The sequence below is a fragment of the Thalia democratica genome, chromosome 5 (assembly GCF_965202585.1).
Source record: "Thalia democratica chromosome 5, ktThaDemo2.hap1.1, whole genome shotgun sequence".
Taxonomy (NCBI): Eukaryota; Metazoa; Chordata; class Thaliacea; order Salpida; family Salpidae; genus Thalia; species Thalia democratica.
The window spans coordinates 42,076,813-42,084,748 of NC_139169.1; positions in this window are offsets into that span (position 1 = coordinate 42,076,813).

The following is a 7,936-nucleotide window of genomic DNA, read 5'->3' on the forward strand; positions in this document are numbered from 1 at the left end:
TTTATTTAGTATTTAAGCTTTATGTAAAGCTTATTTATAAGAATAAATTACTTATAGTTGTTTTATAGAGTTTTAAAAAAATATTCATTATAATGTTTGTCATTAGGCAGTAAATCTAGTAGAACACAAGTGTTGTTTTTTTAACAACATATTTGTGTAAAGCTGCTAGCTTTAGTTCAAACATAAACCTAAATAGACAGCCACGTCTAATTTTGTTTAATTTCTTTTCTTTCTTTTTATCGTTTGTTTTCTTTGTTAAAAATATAAAATTTAAATAAAAAATGTACACCAGGTCTTTAGACAAAAGTTTTTGAATGTTTTTTTTTTGTTCAATAAACAATAACTATGTATTTTTAAGAAAAAGTATAACTTGTAGTTAGTGATTAAACAAAAAAACTGTTTGTTAATATTTAAAATTTAAAATACTTCTTTAAAATGTCTTTTTTTCTGTTAACTTAGTGCTAAGAAAAAACTACTTGCTTGATATTTTTTTTTTAACAATATTAGTAAATTATACAAAACTCTGTTCTGCAATTGCATTGAATCTTAAGAAACTTTGCTTCTATTTGTTCTATTTTTTTCGTGCTGTAAACTAGTAACAGTAGATAGTTCTATAAAAACTACCTTGCATGCTTTTCAGAAATTATTTGTCTAGTTTTTGACATAATATGATTTATATATGTATTTTTAAATCTTTATGCATTTTTGTTAGTTTTGATCTCAATTAATTGATCATCAATGCTAAAAGATGTAATTACTCTTTTTTAACATACTAACCTTAGTGTTAAGCATACCACTGCATAAAACTATTATTCTCTTAGTTTTAATAAACATTATTTGAAAGGACTGTAACTCTGTAAATAAATATTTTAATTTTCTGCTAAACGTTTTGTCGAATTTTTAGTTAAATAATTATGGGTCTTTCTTATGTGAAAACTTTAGTGTGTTTTACAGTTAACAAATAAAAACATAATGAAAGCAATTTTTTGTTGAGTTGCAAGAAAAAAATATAAGGATACTCAAAAAACGTTTACCATAGTCTTGATTGTACTGCACAGTACAGTGTACATTTTATCAATTTTTTCAAAGTTTAAATAAGGTAGTTATTGTGAATAAATTTTATATAGCTATTTTTATAAAACTTATGGAGTATTTAATGTAGTCCATAAACTACTTATTATAAATATAAACTACTATTTGCTTTTTTTTTGCTTTCGGAAAACTTTCTAAACTGGTTTTCCTTGATTTAAGGCTTTAAAACAATACAAAAATTGATATTAGGTTGATTTATTTAAAATTAAATTCCTTGAACATCTAAACAAATTAGTTCGTAAAAAATGGTTTTTAAAATATATAACATTTTTTTAAGATGTAACGTTAAAAGGCGTTAAATCCTGGAGATCCTGATAAGCTAAGCTTATCGGAATAAATACCACAGATGTTCTTGTGCTAAAACTTTATTTCAACTAACGGCGTTTCACTGCTCTCAAATAAATTTAAGAACAGATCTACGGAGTCTATAAAATATTAACACACATTAGAAAAAAAGCAGAAAAAGCATGTATAATTATGTATAGTGTTTATGTTGGTAGTAACTATAAATGAACTTTATGGTTTAAAAACAAAGTTTGGGATAAAAACATAAAATTATAAAATTGTCTACAAAAAATAAAAATTTAATAAAAGTAGGCACTTACCTCAAAAAGCTCTAAGAATAGGCAAGTTTTTAAAATGAAAATTAAATTGAGTTGTGCTGAAATGTTACGTCATAATAAATTTAACAAATTGGTCAATAATTTATACAGCTTAAAAACATGAAGTATTAAGCTTGCAAGTGTATGTAATTGTAATGTGAGTGTTGTGAAATAAATTAGTACATAAGTAGACAGAGTTATTTAAAGTAGAATCGTCGGTTGTGGGGACAAATATTCGATAAATCTTGCCGCTTATTCAGAAGTAGGTCTTTATCTTCTGCTGCAATTACTGCTCTTTCTGTATTGCAAGTTGGGCAAATTCTACTTACTCCGTTGGATGCATGTTTGATCTTTGAAACGATACTCCACTCCATGTTTGGCCTTTTACCGTACCTGTGAAAAAAGCTCCAGACATAAACGCGTGCTTTGTTTTTTATTTATATTTTTAAAAGTATGTTTATGGTTAGCATATCTATCCTTGAAACTACCTGCTGTACTTCCGATATAAATTTTATCTGGGCCCTTACTTTCAACTTTAACTTTATAAATTACATTTTTAATTAAACAATTGCCTTTTAATGGGCATTTATCTTTGTTTAATTTACGGCAATTACATGTTTTAGGCTTATTACTTAACTTATTACTATTAGGGTTAGTTGGTTTTGAATATTTATTTATAGTTTTATTGTTATGCATTTTGCTTATACTTTTAGCGCTATTATCACTTACTTGTTCTAAGTTTTCTTTTATCATTTTAGAAATACTTCTAGTTATACGTTGATTATTATAATCTACACTATTATTAGTACTATTGATATGGATATTTTCATTATCATTAATATTAAAGTTATCATTACAGCTTATATCTTTAATGTTTAAAGTTTTAATATGTTTTACATTGTTGTTACCATAATTAAAATTTTTACTATTAGGATTATTATTACTGTTATTATTACTATTATTAAGATTATTATTTTTATTATTACTGTTATTATTAATATGATTAGTATAATTAGAAATATTGTACATATCTACGTTATTACTAACTTTATTACTAGAATTATTATTTGTATTAGCTTTGATATGTCTATTTTTAAAGTTTGAAATTACTGTTTTGTTGTGCGATTGTATTAAAGTTTTAACATTACTCATGCAACTATAAGAAATTTTAACTGTCTTTCTATTAAAAATTTTGTTATAAAAGTGGCTTTCGGGGAAGTGCTTATCGACTAGCTTTAAAAATTCTTTACCTAAGTTTATATTAACTGAAGAGCAATATGGAGGATTATACCACATTTATGTCGGTTACGCGGTTTTTTGCGTTTTTTATCTACATCTAATTTTTCATACTTTAATTTACATTTAAAACCTCGATTTTTTAATTCATTTTCGTACGGTGCTTTTATTTCGTTAAATATCTTTTCATTCGAAGAGAGGGTACTTAAACGTTTTTGTGTCATTACCGGGAGGCATTTTTTTACATGATAAGGGTGGTCAGAATTAATATAAATAAAGTTTAATAAAGAATTCGGTTTACGGTACGGACGGTAAGTATTATTAGATAAATTTAAAGTAACATCTAAAAAATTCGTTATTTGCGCTCCTATTTCTAAAGTAATTTTTAAACCGATATCAGACATCAATCTAAACGTTGACTTTTTAATTTTTTCGTAAACAAGAGGTTTTGAAAGATCAATGACACCGAGTCCATCATCTCTATACAATCCACAATTATCAAAAATACTTTTGAGTTTATCTAGGATGTATAACCCTACAAGATCGCATACCTCCGCTCCATGAAAAATACCCATTGGTATATCAACCCATTGGTATATAACTTTGTTTTTAAACCATAAAGTTCATTTATAGTTACTACCAACATAAACACTATACATAATTATACATGCTTTTTCTGAATTTTTTCTAATGTGTGTTAATATTTTATAGACTCCGTAGATCTGTTCTTAAATTTATTTGAGAGCAGTGAAACGCCGTTAGTTGAAATAAAGTTTTAGCACAAGAACATCTGTGGTAATATTTTTTTATTCATTTTATTATGTGAAAAATTTTGTTAAGCGATAGTAGTACCATTCTTTTACCTTAGCTATCATTAATACCTTAAGTAAGAAATCACATATTGCTTTTAAGGTTTTTAAATTATAAACATTATTTTCTTTAGTGTTTTTGTTGGAATAGTTAATATTCTTTTTTTTTTGATATAGCTGAAGAAAATTGTTAAAAACATGCAATTTTTTTCTGGTTAGATTTGTATCAAATTTTTTTTTACTTTATTGTAAAAATTTATAACAGTTATAAACGGAAAACTATACAATTTGTTTACAGCAACTGTTATACAAAATAAATCAGTTTACGTAAAGTTTGTAAATGTTGCGACAAACATATTTAATTTGATTGATTCAACTTTGAAATTTGAGTGAAAACTAACAAAAGACATTTTAAATACATTCTTTTAAAATTTAGGAGGATTAAAAATCTCATGAAACTAAGCTTATTAGAAATTGTTTTATATACAATAAAATACTTAAAAGCTGTTCGATAACCTTCTAGTAGTGAAAATGATCAAAGTTTAGTATTTTTAGTGAAAATTAGTTTTCGATTTAGAAAATATTTTAACTGAAACAAACATTAATGATATAAAAGTAAAGTAACAAGTTCATACCAAATTACAAATTTTACAACTAGAAATAAAATATTTTACTTTAAGTCCTTGATAATGACGTTAAACTCCAAGTGGTGTGCGACTTGATAACCGAAAGGTTCCTTCGTACATTTCCTTATATCAAACTTTTTGAGCGCTATTTTTTTGTCGTTCAACAAATATTAAAATTTTTATTCAAACGTACTTGAGTAAAATTACTTGATATCTAAATAGATTTCTATAACAATATTCAAAACACTATTTATACAAACTTATAAACTGGCTGAGTGATTAAAAAAACTATCGAGACAAAATTTTACCAAATGCCGACTTAGCTATTAATAAGCTTACCATGAAATTTAAAATATAAAATTTAAGTAAAATACTGTAAAGCATACGTTAACATCAAAGTTGTAAAATTCACGTGGGAAATCGATGTTACAAAAAATCAGAATTTTCTAATTCTTTTAAAGTCAAAGTTTATCGTTGCAAAGTGAAGAGCTGGGTATTGATATTTTTACAATAAAAAATAAAAAGTAGATTCCCCATAAGCCAACTCACCGAAGATCAATCAGTGATGGTTTTCTTATCGAAAAATGTACTCAGTTTTTGCATTTTAAATTAGTTAATTTAAAGCATAGAACTCTAAAAAAGTGCAAAAAGAAAATGGGTTGTTGTAGTATTTAGCTAGAAACATATTAAAAGTTATTTGTATATACGTGTATTTTATTATAATTATACTATGCAAAAACTTTTAGTGTTTTTGAAAGTGATCTAAATTATTGTTGTTATATAAAATTTGTTTTATATCCAGTTTTTTATATTAAAACAAAATGAGTATATTTGAGTTATAAAATGCTTACATTCTGAGTTGGAAAAAATGTGCTTTAAAGTTACTTTAAAGATTTAATTTAAAAACTTTTCTAAATAACTTAACTATAACTAAATAACTTATTATGTTGAAACTGTTATGAACACTAATTTTTTAAAATCTATATCTAAAGATTTAGTAGTTCACTGTTCAAATTTTTAGCCTGATAATATGTTTTACTGAGTTTCTGAAAATAATGTAATTATAATTATATGAGAAACATTATAAAACAAATTAAACAAGAACTTTATGTTAAGCTGCGTATACTAATTAATTTTAATGTTTGACGATAAACATTAATCATTTATAAATTTTAGATAGCTCATATGAATGATTTTTTTCCTTATTCTGTACTTGTAAATAACTTTGAAAATTAACTTCGTAACAATATATATATACTATATATACTTGATGATTTGAATAACTTTATCTAAAACTCATGGAATAAGCTAAAATAACCTGTTATAGCTATCATATAAAGATGTACGATAAGTTATCTATCTAGATTTTTGTAAGGCAAATTTTCAAAATGGTAACAAACTTTTATCAGAAATCATTTGGAAAGTTCTCTATAATAACTTAAAAAAATTTAAAGAGTTTTATAAATACTATTAACGTTTCAACCAAACAGTTAGTGCTTTTAGTTAAAAACAAAAATATACAACAGCTGTTAAGAGAAAAACTAAAACTTTATAAACAATGTAAATCAGATAACCATATGATAGAAAAATACAAAAATGTATTAAATCAGTACCAAAAAGCTGTGAAAATGTTCAAATATAGAATATGAAAAGAGGTTTTGCCGAATCCTAAATGCAAAAAAGTTTGAATGCTTTGTAAAATCAAAGCTTAAGTTAGCACCTACTTTCACTTTATTCATTGATGAAAACAATCTTCAAATAATATTTGAATTTGATAAAGATATTTTTTAACAAGTTGTTCAAAAAAAAAAATTAAATAAAGATTAAAAAGATAAAAAATTTAATTTTGTTAATAAAAACTGTCTATAAAACCAAAATTTATTTATAAGAAAAAATAAAAAAGTTAAACCTGCAAGTAATCTGGAAGATAAAATAATTAGAAAAGCAGACATTATTCCTTAATATTTTTTTTAAACGTTCTAGTTGTTCTCTAACTTTTCCAATTTCATTATTCATCTATTGTTCTATAGAAATACCTTTTTAACAAAACAAATGGAAATTCTCATATGTTATACCAGTACACAAGAAAGCTAGCAAATACAACCCTTCAAATTACAGATTAATTTCTTTAACAAATAGCTTTTGTATAAATTTTTTAAAAACAATTTCTTTTAACACAATTGATTATACTTTTTAATATAATCTTATATCACTTAACCATTTCGGTTAACGCCATAAACAACCATACAGTTTTAAATTATTGGATTTCTTGCTCTCATGGTGAATTGTTTGAGCAATAAGTCTACTAAAAATTAATTCTTAACATATATCAAAAAAGCTTTCAATTCTGTATCTTATTTTAAATTTAAAGAAATATCCCAACACAAAGTTTATAATAGTATAGTTTGTTTGTTCAAAGAGTTTCTTCATGATAGAACCCAAAAATTAATTATTTGTAAAAAAAAATCAGAGTTTTACTTATTACAAGTGGTGTTCCTCAATGAGATGTTTTTGACCCACTCTTATTTATATTTTATATAAATGATGTAGTTTCAGAAGTTGATGTTCACAGCAATTTTAATCTGTTCGCAGGTGACTCATATAATTTTAGCTTTTTGAACACAACTTTACAAAAATATTTTTATAAAAAGAACGAATGTTCAAAAATTTTTAATAAATATTAGAAATATACGTCTATTTAAACTTTTGATTTAAAAACAAACAATATGAACTAATCTTCAGCTAAAATTTTTGAAAACTTTTTTGCTAAAAATTTAAAATGTAACCAATATATTAACTAAGTTCACCAAATTGCATCAACTATATATCTTTTCAAAATGTAAAGAGTTTTACATCTACGGATACTGCACATCAATCTTTTCTTCATACTTTATAGAAGACATATAAATCATTTAGAATATTTTCAAAAAACAGAATAGTCTTTAACCGCTGCAATGTTTCTTATACGTAATATCTTAATAGACTAACAAAACTCAATATAAAATCTTTAGAATACAGAAGACTTCAGTTTGACCTCGTTAGATTTTTTTAAATAGTTAATGGTGTAAGTAAATTTAATTTACAAATCGTATATGAAGCTTATAGTTATTTACTGAGAAGTTAAACAAAAAATTAAAATGTAGACATCAATTAATGTTTGGTATAAATCTTTTTAGTATCGTCTTGTTAAGTTGTGGAACAAGTTTCAAGAAAGTGTCTCTTGAGAAAAAGTTTAACAATTATGACAAAATGAAAACTAATTTAAAAAATATAATTTTCAGTAAAACTTTAAAATATTTTTTTTTCTCTATCAACCATTGAACTAATTTGTAGGGTTTGATTCAATCTATAATTTGATTTCAATTTTTAGCACCGTTTTTCATATATGAATAGTAAGTTTCTTTTTAATGATTTTATTAAACACTTTTTGGCATGTCTATTGTTAATGTTCTAAGGTTTTAAATTCTTTATATTATTTAACGCATTTAAATTTCTGAAGGTGTTTTAAAATTGTCTGTATCTTAATCCTGAAATTGTACCTTTTAAGAGTATTGATTATGCATTGGCAAAA